Below are 22,220 nucleotides of genomic sequence, written 5' to 3' on the forward strand. Positions count from 1 at the left end.
GGCCTGTGGTCCAGGCTCCTGCGCCAGGGCCTTTGCATCTACATTTGCCTCTACCTTCTGTGCTCTTTCCCACCCACTCCCTTCAACCACCCAATTTCTGTGCATCACTAGGAGATCTATCTACTTCAGCACAATTTTTCCCAAAAAACTTTTCCAATAGAGTGCAAGTAGCTTTTGAAATTTGCTCTTCTGTGACTATTCCTTGTTTTAGAGATTTCACGCTCTTTGTATTTATGGGGATCCGAACAACCACCTCTTTCCCTTAGCAGTCAATAAGCCCATGGAGACGTGGGTCACCAGCTGCTGCCCACTGCTGTACCAGGACGCCGCCTCCTGGGGCTGTTACAGAGCTGGACGTCTGTGAGTAATTAGTGATCGGACAAGGGGGTTAATCAATGAGGCGCTCACTTCCACTTGGGAGAGTCCGTTTCAATCCTGAATACACCTGACTGGCAGTCCTCTTCTGTACTGGACACGACACAATGGGAACAGGAAAGTCTACTGATTGGAGTTTAGCACGTTTCAAACCAGTTTCATCCCCACCAGGAGCATCACGTCACTCGGTGGTCACCTTCTCCCACTCAAGAACACTAGTTTTAACTCTTTCCCCCCCCCCAAATGTTAACATTTTACTCCCTGTGTATCTTAGACAGAAATGCAGATGGGCCTTTGCTTCCTGGCAGTGACCTCTTTGTGCTGCGCCTCTTGTGCAATGCCGACGCAGGGAAATACATTTTATGAAAGAGTCTCATGGCGTGTTCTGAACAACTTTGGGTTCATGGGACGTACGCCGGGGAAATCTTTAGTGCGTCATTCAGGTTTATTGGCTCCTACCCTGGGAAGCATCCGAGCAGGTAGGTCATTGGTACAGTGAGGTGTCATCTTGACCTCCTTGCAAACTACAGGCCCTTAGACTAAATCCCTACAATGTCGTCAACACCATGAACAACATCTCTGCTGCATTATCCTGTGCTGTATCGTCTTTCTGCTCTGGATCTTCTCACACTTATAGATGCCAAAGATCTACTCAACGGATCTGGTGACTTTCATGATCAGTACATTGGTGTTTGGCGGCTGAAGGGCATCATCGTCACAAAGCCCCCAGGAAGCAGTGTTCGTCCTCCTGCCTGATGGTGCGAACAGGCAAAGGCAGCGGAGGGCGCAGCCAGGTGCTGGCAGCGGAACAGGACGCTACTGCTGTCATGAGCACCGAGCACTTTTCAAAGATTTGAACGGTAAATACGAGGGAATTCTACTCACGGTACTCAACGACCTCTCTCACAAATCTAATAGCTCTTTTTTGTTTTATACGTTAGTTTAATCAATTTTGACAATAAGTTGCTCTGTGTATATATTACGGATCGATAGTATTTGGGCCATTTTTGGTTGGAAATGATCAAACCTAGATGAACTCATTAATCAGGAAAAGCTGGGAATGCAGTTGGGCTTCAGTCGACGCCTGCCAGCAGGAAAGGAAAGCCGTTCAGACACATGGTATCCCCTACTTCTCTCTGACGGACTTACTTCACGCAGCATTATACCCTCTAGCTCCACCCACACTGTTGTAAATGGCAAGGTTTCACTCTTTTTGATGGATGAGTAATATTCCATTTTGTATATAGACCACATCTTCTTTATCCATTCATCAGCTGATGGGTTTTTGGGCACTTTCCATAATTTGGCTATTGTCGATAATGCTGCTATAAACACGGGGATGCAGGTGCTCCTTTGAATTAGTTTCTTTATTTTCTTTGGGTAAATACCTAGTAGTGGAGTTGTGGGGGAAGTAAAGAAGTGGAATTGTGGAATTACTGGACCATATGGCATTTCCATTTTTAAAAAGATTTTATTTATTGATTAGTGAGAGAGACAGCGAGAGAGTACACGAGTGGAGGGCAGGGACAGGGGCCAAGGGAGGAGCAGACCCCCCACTAAGCAGGGGCGGTCAGGTGCGCAGGGGCGCGCGGGCAGCCGCAGACCCGGCCGACGCGCTGGGCAGAGATGTGCACGGAAGGAGCTTGTGTCCTGAGTTCACCTTGGGGATGTCGTCGATCGGGGGGACACGGGCCGCGTAATGGACCATGTGGGGAGATGGGACTCCAGGCCACAGGCCCCAGGGCGCGGGACAGTTGGAGCTGAGGGTCTGCGGGGTCGCGGAGCGCAAGGCCCGGGCGGGGAGTCACCCCATGTCTGGCCCTGTCCTCTCGGCGTCGAGTGGCCCCAGGGACCCTCTCCAGGGATGTCCCGGGCCGAGGGCTGCCCGCACCTGCCTCGTGCTCCTCCCTCCTCGCGTTCTCAGGGGCTCTGCTCCGAGCCCCCTTCTCTCATCCTGGGCAAGGACGGGGCCTGGTGACGCCTGCGGCGGGGTGCAGGGTACCCGCAGGTGGCCCAGCACCGGCACCAGGTCCGAGGAAGCCGGGGAGGAAAGGCGGTCACCGGGCGGGTTCTTGTCTCCCAAACATCCAGCCGCACACGGAAGACCTGATGCCTGAGCTCCTTGGTCGTGGTGGGGCCCCAAATGACAGGTTGGGTCCGTGTCATCGGCTAAGGGTCAGGAGCACCGCCTGGAGCGAGTGAACTTGGCAGCTGGGCTCTCTCCTGAGCAGCCCCGGGGTCCTTCTGTCCTCCTGCCTCCTCCCTTCCTGGGGGAGGACCCGTGCCGCGGCCTTGGCCTATAGGCCTTCCGCCGTGGGCCACGCAGCGCAGGTCCTCCCCCAGGAGGGGGAGATTTAAATTGATTTAAAATCAATTTTTAAAAAGCCGCGGCCAGTGTGGGTGGGGCTCGGGCCCCAGCATCTGCCACAGGGCACCCCTGGGTCTGTGCCCCTGCGTCTCTGGCTCCCACCTGCTGCTACCCCTTGGTCACACCCCGGTCAGTCACCAGGGGCACCTGCTGGTGCTCAGGGCTCCCTCTGCCCACTGCCTTCTGGGTGCAGGTGGGGGCCCCGGCGCTGAGCTGGGGGCAGGGGGGTCGGGACTGGGGTGTAGACAAGGCATCAGGCCCGGATGGCTCGCTGCTGGGGGGCCCGAGAGCGGGCGAACTGTCGCCCCGGCCTCTGGTTCAAGGACTATTCCTATGCTCCACGACCCGCTGGGGTCTCTGCGTCTCCCCCGCCGACCCTACAGAGTATCACCGATGGCTCATGCTAGTGGCTTAGTTAATACTATCATTAGGTTCCTGGGCTGGCTGAGTAAAGGAAATGCGCTCAGTTTACCTCCGCGGTCGTGGCTACTCCAGCTGAGATGAGCACAATCCGTACGCAAGACAGTACGACAGCTTTTGGGAGGTGGGGGCACGGACGTCGTCCAACCGCCCTAGACTATATTAAACATAATGAAAAACACGCGCTGCTGGGATATTGTGGGCTTTTATGATCTTGGATAGGTAAAACATCTTCTTCCCAAACTTTCTATCTGTAGAAGGGCAACCTTAAATATTACATATGTAAATGTGTTACGTGTGTACATACATTATCTTATTACTTAATATGTAGATATAATAAAATAATACATTATGTCACACTGCATTATAGTGATGTCACGTCATATGAAGTCATATTATATACTCATATGTATTTAGAAGCAAATTCTAGCTCTCATTTCCACCGCTTTACCTGCCAGTGTAGGAGCCTGACTGAAGCACCTCATGCCTGCAGCCCTCCCTGCTCCCCTCCTCGGCCAGGAATTCAGGTAGAAGTTCCTTTCCTGTGTCTCACTCCAATGGGCCCACGTGGCTCTTCCTAGAGTGACCTCTGCTAGTGCACGAGCCTCATGGTGACGGTCGGGTCACCCCGAAGGGCAGCCTGCGGCTGTGCCCTGGGCCCCTGCAGGTGCCCGGTGATCATCTTGGACTTGCATCCGAGTAGACCCCCTGGTGAGTCCTCCGGAGGCCCGGCTACTGCACGGAGGTGCTGGGTCCCTCCGGCTGCTTTCCCCCTGGAGACCCCCTCTGCCACCCGGGGCTCATGCCCGGTCATTCCGGGGCCGCTGCCCGCCCCCGTGTCCTTACGGTTCCATCTGTGCTCTTTGGCCATCCTAGGTTGACTGATTCTCCAAAGCCCAGATGTTTGACCTGCAAATTCGGGTCCCCAGGCTTCCCGTGGCTGACAGCTCCATCCCCTTAGTCTCCGGAGCCGCTGTCATTGCCGCTCCTGCCTCCTCCTCGGTGGGAAGTTCACTTCCTCAGTGGGGAGGTGCTGTCGACACTCCAGGGCTGGGAATTCAGAAAACAAAGAAGGTCACACCAGTGACACATTTGCTGAGCGTCAACTCCCAGATAAGCCAGGGGGATGGCCAAGGAGAAGGAAGAGCCATATGAAAGCCAAAAATAAAAACAAATAAAGCAATTTTAAGATGGGGAATTTTTTTCTTTAATTGTTCTGGAATTGAATTAAGGAATGTCTTACCAGAGAAGCAAGATAATAAAGTTTCGTATTAAATATTCCTGCCAGCTAAACAATGTTTAATATTGAATTATACAGGAAATAAACGGTGAATTAAAAAGAAGAAAAGCAGCCTCTGAAGGGTAACAAAGGTAATTGCTTTTATCTGGGAAAATAGACCCGTGGATGGAGTGAATTTTTAAATTAGTTTTGCTCATTAAGAATGTATCTTATACAAAAGTGTCTCTTCAGTTAGAAGGGACCGGGATTTTGAAGATACTTAGGCCGAATCACTGTGAATGTTGGATAAAATTGCTGAATTTCTCTACAGAAGAAAAAAAAACTGGATAATTGGCTCATCTCAATCTGTTTAAGAAACATTTTTCTTGATATATTGGAAGAGACTATCTGCATATGCTGGAGGGGCAGCTGGAGGAGATCTCCGTGCGGATTCCCGAGTCTCAGGGTTTCCTGACACGAAGGCGTATGGAGCCGAGAAGGCCTAAGTGTGCCGCCGCAGTGCCAGGCTGAGAGAGGAGAGCGCGCATTTCCATTTTAAAAGTGAGGATTCAGGAGCCTGAAGAAGCCCTTTGCTCAGCAGTCGGTGCGTCGCGGCTGAGCCTAGCGGAGCAGGCGGTGTCCCGGGCAGGGATGAGCGGCACCTGCCCCGACTGGCACAGGGGCCCATCTGCAGACTCCCCCTGTGCACCCCCAAATCCTCAAAACTTAAAAAAAAATCAGTCAACATTCTGGGTCAATGTCTACTACAATGTGGCTACGATCACTTGAATTCTTCGAAACAGGGCTGGTGATGAACAGCATTATCTGATTTCCATTATTCTGAGGACGTATTTGAGACTTCTATCATTTTGAGGGACCTCGATTATCTCACTGTATCGTGCCACCTATGGCATCAACGCATACAAAATAACTTGCTTAATTTTGTCAACCTTATTTATTTATTTATTTTTTGCAAATGTGAGTATTAACTGAGATGAAATACATTTCCCTCTGCCAATAACATTGATGGGAATTTAAGAGTAAAGGTGGCGTTAATTCTATGCATGCAAATTTATTTTGAAAATGATTATAAGATCTATTATTATAAATAAGATGTATTACCTTAAGGGATGTGAAGTCTGGGTCTCTACGTCCTAATCAGTGAACCCTCGAGGCAAATGCAGTAGAGGCTTACAAATGGTTGCTGACAATGTTTTTGATCAAAGGAGCTACCTAGATTGGTAATAATCCTCAAAATATAGAGCAAATTAAGTCTCTTTCCAGACTCTGTCTGCACAGAAATGAAATACTTTGCTCCACACCCAATATTTTAACACAAAATAAGGAAAATCATTGGCTGATGGATCCTGAAAAAGTGGCACAGTGCCTCGAGGTCCCTCAAAATCAAACTGGAAGTAGCAATCAGTGGGAAAGAAAGCCCAGGGATGCCAGGAAGCTACCAAGAAATTAGAGACAGAAAGCTCTGGCTGTAATGGAGTCTGTTTTGCACTGGTTGGAATGGGGGAGAGTTTGAAGGAATTTGTGTTTGCATTTTGCTCTGTGCCCTCTCCCGAGCGGCTCTCCTGCCCGCTCCTTCACGGATGGGAGCCGCGGCCCCAGAGCTCGTCTCTGCGCCTGAGGCCCTGGGCAGCGCGAGAGTCCTGCCAGGTGAGGCTCCCGACGACAGGTGCGGGCAGACCCCAAGGGGTGGATCCCAGACTGATGGCAGTGTCCTCACTAGACGCGCTGGGGAGAAGACGTCCCTAGAGAATATTTCTAAGAATTCAGCTTAGAATCTTCAAGATCAAATTTCATCCAACAAATGATTATTCACCCACGGGAATAAAAGTACGTATTTTCAGATTACAAAGCCTCAGAAATTTTGCTGCATCAAGACACATCCTGGAGATGTATTTATGACCCTACGGAGCAGAGACGTGAACCCGTGTGACATCGACACTGTCTACTCCTAGAGATTTCCTCCTGTTTCTCCCTCTAAAAGTTTTACAGTTTTGATTTCATACTAAACCCATAATCAATTTCAAATTAATTTTTAAATGGGGCGTGAGGTTTAGGCTGAGGCTCACTGTTTTGCTTCTGTATGTCCATAGCACCCTTTACTGAAAAATCTGTCCTTTTATTGAAGTGAATTCCACGAAGTGGCTTTTGCACCTTTGTGGCAGATGGGTGGAGCCGATGTGTGTGGGTCTGTTTCTGGGTTCTCTGTTCTGTTGTTCGGTGGGTCCATCCCTTTGCCAGCAGGCTCTCTCCACTGCTGTAGCCATACTAGCGGGCATGGCCATTCTCCCACTGTATTCTTCTTCATCATCACGGGGCCTGTGATTTTCCATATACATTTTATTTATTTATTTATTTTAAAATTTTTATTTATTTATGACAGTCACACACAGAGAGAGAGAGAGAGAGGCAGAGACACAGGCAGAGGGAGAAGCAGGCTCCATGCAGGAAGCCCGACGTGGGATTCGATCCCGGGTCTCCAGGATCGCGCCCTGGGCCAAAGGCAGGCGCCAACCGCTGCACCACCCAGGGATCCCTCCATATACATTTTAGATCAATATTGTCTATGTCTGCAAAAAAAAAAAAAAATCGGTATTTTGATAGGGATTTCATTAACCTATAGATCAATGGGGAAACCTGTCATCTTAATCTGTTGATTCTTCCCATCTACACACAATACATCTTAGCATTTATTTATGCCTTTTTAATTTTTTATCACCATTTTGTAATTATAACCTTACCTGTTTTGTTATGTTTTTGCTTAAGAATTTATTCCCTTTGGAATGATCATAAATGGTGTTGTGTTTTTAATTTTGGTTTCTCCATGTTTATTGTTAGTATGTAAAACTGCAATTTATTTTTGTGTGTTGATTTTGTATCCTGCAACCTTGTAGCACTTTCTTACTCAGTCTAAATTTTTTTCACTTCTTTTTCTTCTTCTTCTTCTTCTTCTTCTTCTTCTTCTTCTTCTTCTTCTTCTTCTTTTAGATTTATTAGAATTTCCTTTGTATGCAATCATGTCATCTACAAATAACAGTAGCTTTATTTATTCCCTTTTAACCTGTGGACCTTTTATTTCCTTTTCTTGCCTTATTGCAATGACTAGGACTCCTAGTATTTAACATGAATGATGATAACAGACATCTGTGCCTTGGTCACAGTATCAGGAAGGAACTATTCAATCTTTCACCATTAAGTATGGTATTAGTGGTAGTTTCTTGTCTCTCTCTCTCTCTCTTTTTTTTATGGATGTTCTTTATCAAGCTGAAGTATTTTCCCTATATTCCTAGCTCCTGAATCCATTTTTAATTTTTTTAAATTTTTTTAATTTTTATTTTTTTTTGTGAATCCATTTTTTAATCTTGAATGGTGTCAGAATTTGTCCAATACTTTTTCTGCATTGTCACCCAGGCCATAAGGAAGCACATATATGGATGTTGTTTGCAGCATTATTCAGGATGATAGGGAATCAAGGATAATGGACACCTTCATCACTTGAAATCAGACTGTGATAATATGATGAATCCATGCTAAGCAACAGTTAGAGGCAATGGACTGTATGTGTGTACAGCAATGAGAGCTGATCTTAGAAACACAGAGCTGAAGGAAAATAATCAATGTAGTATTCAACAATATTACTTACCTAATTTAGAGGATTTACAGATAATCTGTTGCACACTTGCCAATACCGTATACAAAGACCACCAATAACCTCTCAAATAAACATGATGCAATGATGTCACATGGGGAAACGTGTGGGGGGGTGGGGCTTTGGCTTAGGGTAAACTAGTTCATTCTGCAATACAAACTCAAAACTGAAATGGGGAGAATTTGATCAAATGTAGGAGAGGGCAGAAAGTTGAAACTATTGCTGGAAAACTTCTATTTCCAGACTTAGCCCTAGGAATGAGTTCTGTGACTATTCACCAAGACAGAACTTGGTAGGTTAATAAGGAGATGACTTGGCCAAGTGAAGAACAGAAAGTCAGGCTGGCTTGCTAAGACACAAGTCCAAGTGCATCGTTAGCTTCGGGGAGAGTGTTTCAGGGCTGGAGACAACAGCAGTATTTAGGCAACGGGTCTAGTGATGGACCCTTGGGCAGTGTCCCTGCTAGAGCAGCTGGTCTTGAATGGAAATGCTGGACGCCAGTTGGTCTTTGCTGCCCGATACCTGGTGAGGCCAGTACAATGAGCAGGTTATCTTCAAGGACAGAGCCAGGCGATGGAGTCATTTTGTGAGGCCACACAACAGCCGGATAGGAGGAGGATCACTATCCACACATCCTCTATAGCTACAGAACTTGCGGTTTGGTTGTGGATGCAAATGTATCAGAAATAGTGAGGGTGTGGTACTCACCGGAGTCAGACAGTAGGGAAGTCCTGCAGCTCCTGGCTCCTTTCCCTTCCGTGCAATCCTCACACAGCCTTGCATGCTGCTCTGATCCATCCCCACCATTCTGGTCCTTCCTTCCTCATGTTTGTTCTGAGTTCAGCTCAATTAACGTCATCAAGTAAGGTCTGTTGCTGTTTTTATAACCATCTGAAGTAGGACGCCTCCTGAAGCTTACAGGAAAACATTCTGTTAAGAAATAGCTCCTTGGTAGAGTTGGCACCATATGGAGACATTTAGAGTGAAATGACCTTGTTTTTGTTGCTCTGTGCTTCCTGGTAACTCAATTGCTGCTGACTTACCTCGGCCTCAAGGCCTCTGTGTTAATCAGGGCAATCATCCCAGGACTTACTTTTCAATATCCCTGGGTGTGGATAAAGATCACACATATGGAAAATAAAACAAAAAGTCCAGCACTTTCCTAGAGTTGCAAAGGACAATTGGATGTCATGCATGGTATATTTTGTTCAAAATATTAATATTCTTGAAGGTGATTTAGCTTCCATTGGGACAGTAAATTACTATTAAGTTTTAAAATATAGATGTGCTAGTGAGCAATTGATAGCTATTTACACAAAGATGGTAAATACTGTTGCAAAGGCAGACATGATGGATTTGTGTGGCCTGGTAAGTAAAACATAAGCCAACTGGTAGGAATTACCAGGGGGCATATATTTTTCTTAGCAAGTCTTTGAAAGAGTCTGAACTGGCCAAAGAAGGAATGCACTGTCTCAGAAGATGGCATCTCCTCCGCTGGGCACATTCCAGCGTAGGCCGCGTTAACACGTGGTTGGATTGTTGTAAAATGGATTAAGGTATCAGATAGGCATTTTGATTACATGGTATTTATAGTTTTGAAGTTTATAAAGATCCCTTTTTTAACAATCATAGTAAAGCCAAATGGATAGACATTTAAACTTGTTAGCTATCTTTTTTGGATGTTTATTGCTCAGTAGTTTTTTAGTGGATTAGTTGGTTAGTGTCATGATATCAATGTGCCCAAAGTCCTCACTAGCCCTTTGATTGTGCCTGTAACATAGAGCCAGTTCCCATTCAGGTTGGTTACACCAAGGAGTGTAAACTGTAGCATTTCCACACTTAGCTCTCTAACTAGGGAATGTTGTAGGTCAAAAGGGACAGAGGCAAGTTGTGGCTGAATGCATTTAAACCTATCCTCATGAAGGGAAAAATAAAAAAGTAAACTTCCATACCTAAGTAACACAGGAAATTGTCAGCCATGTAAGTTTTGTCATTCTGATGGGGTTATGTTTTTTTATGTTTTAATTTGCATTTACTTCACGACGAATAGCTCTGAGAAATTTGGTGATGTGTTAGCCATATTTGGACAGCATCATTTGGGAAGTGCCTGTTCAAGCTTTGTGCCCATTTTTAATTGGGTTGTTTATTCTTTCTCTTATTAATTTGTAGGGGTTATTCATATATTTAGGATACAAGTCATTTATTAGATAGATTGCAAGACTTTTCTCCGATTCTGGCTTTTGTCGTGTCATTCTTTTTGTTGTATTTCTTGATAAGCAGAAATTCTTAACTTTAATGATCAAATAATCCAATTATCAATTTTTCCCTTATGATTAGTAGGTAGTATCATTTTTTAAAATTTTTATTTATTTATGATAGTCACACAGAGAGAGAGAGAGAGAGGCAGAGACACAGGCAGAGGGAGAAGCAGGCTCCGTGCCGGGAGCCCGATGTGGGATTTGATCCCAGGTCTCCAGGATCACGCCCTGGGCCAAAGGCAGGCGCCAAACCGCTGCGCCACCCAGGGATCCCGGTAGTATCATTTTTAAAAAATATTTTATTTATTTATTCATGAGAGACACAGAGTGAGAAGCAGAGATATAGACAGAGAGAGAAGCAGGCTCCCTGTGGGGAGCCCGATGTGGGACTGGATCCCAGGACCCTGGGGTCACGACTTGAACTGAAGGCAGATGCTCAACCACTGAGCCATGCAGGCATCCTAGGGGTTGGTATCACTTAGAAAACCTGCCTGTTTCAATATTTTCTCATACAGCTCTTCTTCTCATGTTTAGCTCTAGGTACTATCTCTAACCAGAACTCCCATGTGTTGGGAAGACACATCACTGATTCACACCTTTGAAAAACTGGTAATATCTACTAAAATTAAGTTTGTCAGCATCTTAATACCCAGTGTTTCCACTGCTAGGTAAATACCTGACAGAAATAGATGTTCATATTCACCAAAAGACGCTATGTCAACAGCAGCTTTATTCATAATAGCCCAAAGCTGTAAGAAACCCAAATGTCCATCAGCTAGAGAATGGATGAATTAATTTTGGGATGTTCTCATAGTGAACTACTTCACTGCAAAAGAAAGAAGGCAACCGCTGCCACATGCATCCAGGTGATGGAGCTCAAACACATTATGGTGAACAAAAGATGCCGAGCACGGTGTACATGTCTGACTCTATTTCTCAGAGTTCAAACACTGGCAAAATTAAAGAGTGTGGATAGATATGAGAGTAGTGCTCACCCTCAATTCAGACAGAAGTATGTCCAGTTTGGGACAAAAAGGAGTCTTTTGTTGGCGAAGGTAGTAGTACAAATAGTAGAAATGGTCTTTATCTTGATCGTGGTGCTGGTTCCATGGGAGTGAACATTCATAAAAATATGTTGATTTTTACACTCAAGCCTTGTGCACTTGATCAATGTTATACCTGCCTAAAAATCAAAGGAAAAACATTCCAGTGTGCACACTCTCTTTCCAGGGAGCCAACAGCCCCCACTATTCACAACAATGCCCTCGATCACTGTGCAGGTTGATGCCTGATGGAGTTAATTCTGAAGATGTTGATCATATGCTTAAAATTGTTAAATATGCTCTGGGTCACTCTTGGTATAGCCTCCAATGTTTTGATTCTGCACAGGTGCATGGACCAGCAGGTTGCTGCTTAGCAATTAAATCAATAGTAATGCCACCTTCACAATTTGTCTAATACCCCTTTCTATGAGAAAATAAATTCCCCAACAAAATGACTGTTTCTCTGAATTGGCTTAAAGGGATGGCTTTAAAGGAAAGCACACGGATAAAAGGAGTGAGTAGACATGTGCTCTCTCCACTAAAAAGGAATTACAGCTTAATTACACGTTTTAACTGCCATGGCTCTAATTTGATGGTTGGAAAATCCTGGGATGTCAGAAAGGTCAGAGAAATGTGATAAAAGTGTTCCTATTTTGACCTTTTTGGGGAAGCTAATTAGCTCAGCTTTACCAAATGCTATCACAACCCCATTCCCTAACGTGTGAATAAATTATTATGCTCTTGCTTTGAATGTAATTAGGAAAAGTAACCTACCCATTGAAACTTTTCTCTAATATTGTATAATAGAGAACTTTATCATTTCTTCTGTCTCAACACTGTTTTTAAAAGCTTGCACTGGGGACCAAACAAAGAAGGGTTTTTAATGAAACCTAAATATGAAGTCTGTTGTGCATTTTCTGAGTTACAAGTGAAAGAAGTCTGGGAATTAGAACAAAGCTTTGCTTGGTTTCTCTTTTTCATTTTTTAGCAATAATGATACAGGGAATTGCTTTTGCTTTTACTAGAAAAGTTTGGAAACTTATCCAGGTGGTTAACGCCTATTTTCAGAAAACCGCTGTCTCGTTTCTGCTTTATATATTGTTTTCTATGAAGTGCTGGAAGTTCTTGTTGCTCTAATCTGTGCCCGAGCTTCAGATCTCCCCGGAGGCTCAGGAAATGCTACAGAACATTTGCTGCATCAAATGTGAAGCCCAACAAGAACATAGCGTTTGAATTTTAAGTAGGCATTATTTACAAAATAAATAGAATAATAACTGCAAGATTCTACATTCTGTAATCTTAAGTGGGTTTTCTAACTTTTCAAAGTACTTGGTTATGGACAGCTGTGGCTCTTTGAAAGTGAAGAGGACAGTGTTCAATTATCTGAGAATTACTAGCAGAGGATGAGCTGAGAGTCCATTATAGGCACAAGAGAGTTTTGGGGAAAAGAATCAACTTTCCAAATATTAATTTTTAGATACTTGTCAGATATCCAAATAAACTGTCAAGCAGGCAGTTGGAGTAAAATCATGAGGGACGAGAAGCTTGAAAGTCTAGGGAAGTTATAAGCAGACCGGGCTACACCTGTAAGCTTGGGGGTCGTGGGTCACAGTCTACGCTAAAACGAGAGCCCTCCGCAAGGTCTCCGAGGAGCAGTGTGGATACAAAAGAGAATTATACAAGATGAGTCGATGTATTTTCTAGATTCAAACAAAGCTTTCTTTGACCAAAGAAGATCAGAACGAAAATAAAAGCCCCAGGTTAGATCGAATATTTGCAGAGTTGGTGGTTGCGTATGTGTTTAGTTTTCCTCGGGCACTGAAAAGCGCCCTGGCTGCCATCGCGGCAGTGACGCTCGGGGGTCGTCGGGGAGATCCACTCCTTGTTCTCCTAAAGGACCAGGGCTGAAGGCAGCCACGCAGGGCCGGCCTGTAGGGCCTGTGAGCCGGAGCCCAGGGCCCCGCACACGTGCTGCCCGAGCCCTCGGAGCCCCGATCTACAGGCCTCATGCCACAGGGGCCCGGCCTCCTCCTGGGGCGCTAATGACAGCGGCCCCCACGTGGACACTCCCCACGGGCACTGCCAACGACGACCTGGCGGTTCGTCCCTCGGGCCCTACCTGTTAGCGGCACGTAGGCTGGGGAGCATCAGGATGGAGTAGAGGAGACTCATTGCGGAGCCTCGTTTGCCGAGAACTTTCTGAGGAACGCAAACAACGACTGAGATGGCCCGTGATTGATTTATTTTTGCCAAAAGGAAGGAATATTGGTAAATAAATCGTAGGGTTTCTTTCCCTGTTCTAACCTGTTTTTCAGAAGTTTGACTCGTGCTTCCTTGGGATCCGTGGAGCTGCGGTGATGGTGTGTCCTTTGTCCCTCTGACAGGAGCCGCCTGAGACTCCTCACTGCCTAATAGGGCCAGTGTTTCAGTTTGTTTGGAGGAAGGAAAGATTTCCAAGCTGACTTTCGAAGTCCTTGTCCCCCCCGAGGTGTTGAAGGCTCGCCCGAGGCCTGCCAGGTGGGCAAGAAGTCTTCTCCACCATGCAGCTGGCTCTCCGTGGAGATGAGCTGATCATAACTCACATCTCAACACTCATAATTAGACAAATCTAGGGGTGGGAAGTGTGCCGACACGTGATTACGGGGCCACATCAAGGTACTGCGAGGTCAGATTACCAGGAGGAGGGCGGCCCACTGTCCAGCATCGCCATCGGGCCGGAGGTGGCACCTTGTCACTGCAGGTCTATGACAATAGCTGGTGCCCACTGACCCCGTGTGAATTTACTCATGAGTCACAGGCCTCAAGGTGCTCAGGGAACTTCTACCGTAACAATTTTTATAGTCGAGCCGGTGTACTCCTCTGCACCGTGGGCTCTGCACACGTCTCACAATTCCTCTTCTGATCTTGCATCACGTGAGCAGTCGAATGAATCTATTTAACGGCAGCTTTTGACCGATAGACTCCAGATTCGGAGGAGTCAGCATCCTCCCTCCCACTTTTCCTGGGTCTGGCTCCTGTGACGGGTTCTGTGTCATTCCTGTGTCCCTCTGATGCCTCATAGAGATTATCTGACAGTGGGGGCCGGGAAAGAGGTACCAAGGGAAAGTCGTCTGTTTATTTTGGAAAGAGCTCTGAGCGATATCCAGACCAGACGGCACCTCCTTCTGTGCAACACAAGGCCGTAGATGGCTGCCCCTCTCCCTGCAGGGCCGGCGTGCGGTATTTTGTCCACGGTAGAGTCAGCCCCGGGCATTTCCAGAAACTGTACCGCTTTCAAGACCAAATATTATTTGCCCACCCCACAACCATGCTCCTCTTTTTCCTGAATTACAGAAACCAAATTTTTGTTTAAGTTTACCATATGATTTCCTAGCTTCTATTTTTTTTATCGACATCACCATTTGACATCGTTCTGACAGATGAGATGTAACTACCATGTGAGTTTTCTAGAAAATATTTTTCAATTTTTAAAAATTTTTTTATTTAATTTTAAAAAATTTTTTCCCCAATTTGTCATCAAGATTTATTTATTTATTTATTTATTTATTTATTTATTTATTTATTCATGAGGGACACACACAGACAGGTGAAAATATTTCTTTAAAGGAACAAATGTAGATGACCTACTCATCCTTGCCCTCAGTCCCGTCTCTTTGTCTCGGCTGGGAATACAGACGTGATGTCTGGCAGTGCAGCAGCCTTGTTGGGACCGTGAGAATGAAATCTGAGTGTGAAAGAGGCAGTGGGGATAGGACACAAGGCGCTCTCAGAAATGGGTCACACTCTGCAGCGGCAGCAGCAGCCCCAAATGCCCTCCCCCCAGACTTCCTGATATGTGATAAAAATAAACCTTTCCATAGATATTTATGCCTCTGTGGTTTGGGTTTTCTCTAATATGTCGACATGCAATATCAGTAGATACAAACCTCATGCGATTTTAGTATTTTCACGCGTTTGTGAAATGGCAAAAATTAGCAAATATGGGATTATCACTTACAGAATTAAACCGACTACTGGGAAGCCTCCACCCCAGACCCATGAGTCAGGGTTTTGATAGCGGGTCGCAGAATCTACACTTTTCCAGGTCTCCTGAGGTACCTGCAACCGACTTGGTCCGGAGCGATGTGAAACCACCACAAATAGAATTTCCAGTTGAATATATCCAAAAGCTCGAACTTAAAACGCACAGTTGACAGTGGGTGGAAAGTTTAGGCTCACGGAGCGTGGCTGAAGAAAGGAGCGGTGGCCAGCGGGCGCTCTTGGCGAGGTGGCGCTGAGCCCAGGGCTGCGGGGGCCCCTCGGCCAGGGCTCGAGCATCTGTGACACGTGACAGCTGATGGTCCTGCCCTCGGGGAGTTGATAGAGTATTTCTGGAGTAAAAAAAAAGCAGACTTTACGTCCTTCCCAGATCCTAAGTGGATCCAGTCGTGACCTCACGAAGCCTACGGTGGCCTCTATGTCGCGGCAGACTCCTGGGTGAGGCCCTTCCTACGAGGCTCCATTTGACGTAACCACCTCTGTAAAGACTTACCTTTAAATACGGTCACGTTGTGAGCTTTCAGCCTATGGATTTTGCGGGGACACAGTGTATCCTGCACCTTGACCCGGCCTCGCGCCCTTGGCGCCTTCCCGACCCCCCGGAGGCCTCGAGGGGCGGAGGGTGCACAGGCCCGCGTCCTGATGCGGGGATGTCGGGACTTGCAGCTCCAGCGTGGCTGCAGCAGACCCAGCGCCATCGAGGATGAGGTGCCAAGAGCACCTGTGGGAGCAGCCGTCGTGGGTGGGCCCGGATGGGGGTGAGAGGGGCCAGTCGGCCGGGAAGGGCCTGGGGGAGCCGGCGAGCAGGTGGGGCCCTCAAGGTGGCCTCGAGACTCCGAGGAGGGCTGTCCCCGGCTGGCGCATTCACGGTGGCTGCGCGGGACGAGGGGCAGTCACAGGAGGAATGAGGCGGCATCGCCTGGTTCAGGCTTCTTGTCACACGTCTCTGAGTCCCGTTCTCTCAAAATTAAAAAGCTTGTCTTTTTCTCCCCTTCCATTTAGGGAGACCTCATTTTGACGTTAAAGGTAAGTCCTCATCCTCAAATTCAGGTATGTAGGGTCATCTGGGTCCCCAGGCCTCTTTGAGAGGCTGAGATTTCCACGAGAAGTCTTCGCATGTGTTTATTATCATGATAATAAAAAACAATATCCTTTTGTGGTGATAACTCAAAATCGAAGACCAAAACCTTAGTTTTTTTTTTTTTTTTTAAGATTTATTTATTTATTTTGAGACAGAGAGACAGAGAGAGGTAACAAGAGAGAGCACGAGTGGGGAGGAGAGGGAGGAGCAGACTCCTTGCTGAGCAGGGAGCCTGACCTGGGGCTCGATCCCAAGACCCCAGGATCATGACCTGGGCCGAAGGCAAACGCGTACCTGAGCCCCCAGGTGCTCTGAAGTCAATTTTTCTGTAGCCAGGGCTTACGGAAAGATTTTCAGGGGTGTGCTTTTTGTTTTTTTCCTTTAGTAGGGGATTGTACCTTATGTAGGACTGAGAAACATTTATAGGTGCGGCAATTACAATGATTTGATTTTGCAGAGATGGCAAATGAGGGTACGTACAAGGTTCCTGCGAACTGCGGGGAAAGGTAAAAAACAAAGGAACCCTTTCAGAAGGTTGTGAGGTGACTTGCTCTTTGCTTCTATCCCAAATTTCAGAGCTAATGAAGATGCTGCTCTCTGCATCTCTGCAGGAGAAAATGCCTCCTCTCTGCCCCTCGGAGCCCGAGAGAACGACGGGCCTCACAGTCAATGGGCCGGGGCGGGGTTGAAACAGATTCTGTGCCTTCCCTGAAGAATTACTTCTTTTGTTCTTACAAAAATCACTATTTCCAAAACACACTGTGTTATCCTTTATATCTTCGTTTTTTTTCCCAAATATCAACTTTTAATGGTTGCGATGTTAGTCATGATACGTTTCATTTGTTGAAATTAAAGAATTTTACTTTGCATCTTAAAATTTGATGGAATGGTAATTTTGTTGGCTTTTAGTAGCTCTAAATCAAAATTGGTCAAGTCAATTTAGCCATAATCTAGTAAAATGAAACATCTCCCTGTGGCCTGACAACTCCCGTGAATAATGTATCTTTAATAGCTGTCAATTAAGGTGGTTTTTAGAGATTTATGATGGGGGTATAAATAACTCCAAAAGGTGATTTATGGCACAGACTCAGACAATGCTTTGAATAGAGCTACTCTGGCAGCATATAAATTACTATACGGTGTGCAGAATGAGAGAAAATACTTTGAATCTCTCTACTTACTGTGTCCTGTTGCTTTTTGTTCTGTTCTTAGACTCCGCAATTCCATCATCCAGATCACAGGGCTTTAGAGACAAGAGGACCTAAGTGACCATCAGAACTAATTGCCTCATTATACAACCTATATATTATGATGCATATTCTGTGCATCTGATTAAAAGGCCAGAACCTAAGCGTGTAGGACCTCATCAGAGAAATGCACGGATAGAGGTACTTGAATCCCATAAAGACTTGCGACAGAAAAACATTGAAAGTCATCCTAATAGTCAACAGCAGAAATTGAAAAGCTCAAAAAAGATAAGAGTATGACTAACAATTTAGATATTCTGAATGGTCAGAGACACTTCATACAAACTTGAAGGACAAGCAGTGAACAGAAACTTTGCTACATAATTGAATTAATCCACTTCTCCTTCTGACTCACATGTACCACCTTCCCTGCTCAGAACTGGAGGGTCTAGGGACAGAGAGAAATCACCAACTCTTCGAACCCCAGTGTGTCCCGTCTTCCATACGCATTCCTAGTCGTGTCCATTCCTCCCAGGTCTTTCCTTGGGCTGTGACAGATAATTCATGGCCCACAGGTGGAAATAAAGGCTTCAGGAGTGTTCGTGGGATCAAACCTCTTTCCAAAAATTGATAAGATAAAGCCAACTAGGAATTTTCACTCGGAGAAACCTAGGGTATGAACCCTTTGGAAAGCTTTCCGGTGCTCATGGGAGGTCACACAGACTGCGACCCACTTAGATACGTTCAGCAGTGTTGCGGAAGTCAGAAGGATGCACTTTGTAGGGTACTGCGGGCATTTATGTTCCTTCCCTTCGAAGGCTTATCTCCATCTTCTGCATTTGTTTGGAAAATCCTTGTCTCCTATTTCTTTAAATCACCAGCCCTTTCCCAACTGATCTTCCATCTGTGGAAATCCAATGGTCTGCCAACGCCCTCAAATCAGCGCTGCATTTTCACTTGCTAACCTGAGTTTGACCCTTGGCACATCTCTGGCATGGCCTCGTTCTCTGTGGACTCACTCGCAGGAAAACCCGACGTTAAGGATGCTTCTCTGCCACACCCACGTGGCCCATCAAAATAGAGAAATATAGGTCACGGAATTCTGTGGCCACGTAATTAAATGTGTGTATAACCTAATCTGGTATTGTTTGGGTTAGCTTGGTGGCTGGTAATAGTTTCCATCCTTGGGTGCATCTTTGGCCATGTTTCCCAGGTAGTGTGTTTTTATTTGCTATTTGCTGCCTGCTGATGCCAGATTGAGGTGAGCCCCATCCATTCCATTAGAATCTGAGCTTCTTGGGATCCCTGGGTGGCTCAGTGGTTTCACGCCTGCCTTCAGCCCAGGGTATGATCCTGGAGACCTGGGATCGAGTCCCACGTCGGGCTCCCTGCATGGAGCCTGCTTCTCCCTCTGCCTGTGTCTCTGCCTCTCTCTTTCTCTCTCTGTGTCTCTAATGAATAAATAAAATCTTTTAAAGAAAAGAAAAAAGAATCTGAGCTTCCACACCTTCTATGTATGCTTCTGTCCCTACTGAGAAGTTCAGAACATGATGGAATAACATGGAACCCGCCTGACCCAACGTGAAACAAATTCACGGTTTATATGCTAGCATGTAAATGTAGCCAAATTACCACTTTCATATTAAGACAAAATAGCAACGGAACACTAAGTACTTTACACAAAATAAACTGCTTCAAGAAGCTGAAAATAAAGGTTTTGTTCACTTACTACCCGGCAACTCTTCAGTGCCTCTGCCTCTCCCACAGCCTTTGTACCTCTGCCACAAAGTCCCAGGCTTAGGAGGCGCAGTTGTCCTTGCTGAGCTATGATTACTCAGGACCACCGTTAGGATGATCCGTGTGCCCTTACCCTGCTGGACTTTTGAATATGCTTCACCTGTGTTTGCACGTTGTGCCCTCAGCCGAGGTGTGTTCACTCCGGGAGGCTCTGCTGCATCGCTGGCAGGTATGTGGCAACTTGTCTTCTTTTCAGTTTCTGAGAAGTCTGCAAGTCTCTTGTCATCTGGCTGAATTTCAGAAACCTGAATAGGGATTAGAGAAGCAGGCAGATATGAGAATTCTGAGAAGTGGAAAACATCAGGGCAGAGCCAGGCACAAAGTTGGCTGTAACAAGCAAGAATTGGAACAAAGTTGGGGAGGACAAAGAAAGGATTTCATAGGCAGGACTGTGAGCAATCTGAGCAAGGCCATCAGAAGTCTGGCTATTAATAGGGTTTGCACTCAGAAGAGCGGTGTATCAGTTAGTCTCACTGCATAACAAATCAACTAAAATGCTGTGACTTAACAACATTTGTTAAACTTACATTTTTGTGGGTTAGCATTTGGGCTGGGCTCAGCCGGGAAGCTCTTCTGTTTCAGCAGGGTTCACTCAAGCACCTGCAGTCAGCTACCAGGTGGTGGTGGTTGGATGGCCCAGGGTGGCCTCACTTGGGGTGGTTGTACCTTCCCTACTACATCTTTCTTCCTCAAGCAGAGTAGCTTTGGCTTGTTTATCGGCTTCTGGGCAGGGTTCTAAGAAAGAGCAGATCCACAAAAGGCTTCCTAAGGTGAAGAGTCCACATGGCTCATCACCACTTCAGCCTCGTATTAGCCAAAACAAGTCGCAAGACCAGCCCAAATTTAAGGGTAGAGGAGGTCAACTCTACATCTCGATGGTGGGATTTCAAAGTCATATTGCAAAGGGCATGAACATAGGGAGGCAAAAATGATTGCAAACATTTTTATAATCCACATATTCCAAAGAGTGACAAATGGAGAAGCAGTTAGGGGCAACCAGAATCCAAAATATTTCTTTAGATCTTTTACTCTGTATATAGGAAATTTTGCCCTTAGGCCCCTTTAGAAATCAATTGAGTAAAATTTTTGCTATAACAAGTTTGGAGGCCAACAGGCCCAGCAGGCAGTAAGGTGCCACACACGGGACAGAAAAGCAACTTTAGGGGTGTCGTGTCATGGTTAGGACTCTGGAGTCCAAGATAAGTTCAAGTCTGAACAATTCTTTGTGCCCTGAGACACGGGAGCTACAGAACTTCCTCTATTTTGACCTAGGAGGAGGATAGAGTGAATTCTAAAGTTCCATTTCTCTTCAAAAATGCTCAGAGGCTAACATACACCACATAACTGGACACTATGTCTCATGCGAGAGAAAATGACATGGTCGATGTTCTCTGTGCCCTTCCATCCCAGTCGCCATGTTGTGTGGTTACGATGTAGTAACTCTTGGAAACTCCTCATTTCTCCCTGCCAGGAGCCTCCAGGGCTGTGCTCTCATCGCCCCAGTCCAAATGTTGCATCTCATCCTCGGGAGAGCTCTTTCTCTCTTCGTCTTGCTCTCCCTACGTGGTGTGGCACTCCTGGAAGAAGCTACCCCCGTGATCAGATTCATGTATTTTCAGGGCGTGATGGTGAATTTTATGTGTCAACTTGGCTGGGCTAAGAGACGCCCAGAGTGCTGGTAAAACATTACGTCTGGGTGTGTCTGTGAGGGTGTTTCCAGCAGAGACAGGTGTTTGATTCAGCAAACTGAGCAAAGCAGATCATCTCCTCCGATGTGGGCATCATCCAGTCCACCCAGGCCATACGTAGAACAAGAAGGTAGGGGAAGGGCAAGTTCAGTCCTTCTGTTTGACTTGGAGCATCCATCTCCAGCCTTGAGACATCAGAGCCTCTGGTTTTCAGGCCTGGAGACACCAACTGAGACTCTCACCACTGTGCGCAGATTCTCAGGCCTTCAGAATCAGACCGAGTCACATCACAGTCACACATGGGGACTGTGGGACTTCCTGCCTGCTAACCGCGTGAGCCAATTCCTGTGAGTGTCCTCTTCTATGTTCCTCTCTCTAGATGCATCCTGTTGTTCTGTTTTTCTGGAGGAGGCTGACAATACCGACGGGCAGTCATTGGGCGAAGGGTACTCAGGGGATGCCCTCACTAGGTTTACTGTTGTGTCACTTGTGGGGCACAGAATTCTGAGCATCAGTTTCTTAATCACAAAAAATGAATGACTTACTTGATCTATTAGTCTGAATCATTCTAAATATGAAATGAACAGTTTGAATCTGACTCTTTCATCGGATTTTCTAGTCATTCAAAGGGACAAGAAAGAATCCTTTTACAGCATTGTTCCATTAGCTGGGATCAATACCTGTATTAAGTTGGTAGGGACCCGGCACCATAAAATGTGAGTTATCCGAGAAGACATAAAGTCCCTAATAAGTAGTTCAACAGGGAAGTCCGCAGTCAGCAAATATCAAGCAAATATCATGCCTTGGAAGATTTTAAGTATTTTCTTTTTTGATCTTAAGTATTTTCAAAGGTAGAACAAGATGCTATATTTAAAAAGAATATTCTATTTTGTTGAGAAATTTGACACGAGATGTGTCATCTTTGGGTATTTGGAGGCACACGGCTCTGTTGGCGATAGGCGCAGTGTTGCCCAGCAGAGCTGGAGATCTTTGCCTTGTGTAACTGAAACTTTGTCCTACTGATTAGTCGTTTGAACATGAAGAAGAGACTTAATCTTTCTCTTGGTCTCAACACGTTT

The 22,220-nt window shown here is 45.9% G+C and overlaps 1 long non-coding RNA gene across 2 annotated transcripts; it reads right to left on the reverse strand.

Annotated features, from left to right (window-relative positions):
- Positions 1 to 1,826: 1,826 nt before the first annotated feature.
- LOC140605424 (uncharacterized) lies at positions 1,827 to 8,893 on the reverse strand. Of its 2 annotated transcripts, XR_012008085.1 has the most exons (3): positions 8,758 to 8,893; positions 4,010 to 4,213; positions 1,827 to 3,320 (listed from the first exon to the last, which is right to left on the reverse strand). It is a non-coding gene; the product is annotated as an uncharacterized lncRNA (long non-coding RNA). The 2 variants fall into 2 exon arrangements; XR_012008084.1 differs by having other exon boundaries at positions 1,827 to 4,213.
- Positions 8,894 to 22,220: the final 13,327 nt, after the last annotated feature.

This window comes from Canis lupus, chromosome 15, assembly GCF_048164855.1.
Source record: "Canis lupus baileyi chromosome 15, mCanLup2.hap1, whole genome shotgun sequence".
In the NCBI taxonomy this organism is placed as follows: domain Eukaryota; kingdom Metazoa; phylum Chordata; class Mammalia; order Carnivora; family Canidae; genus Canis; species Canis lupus.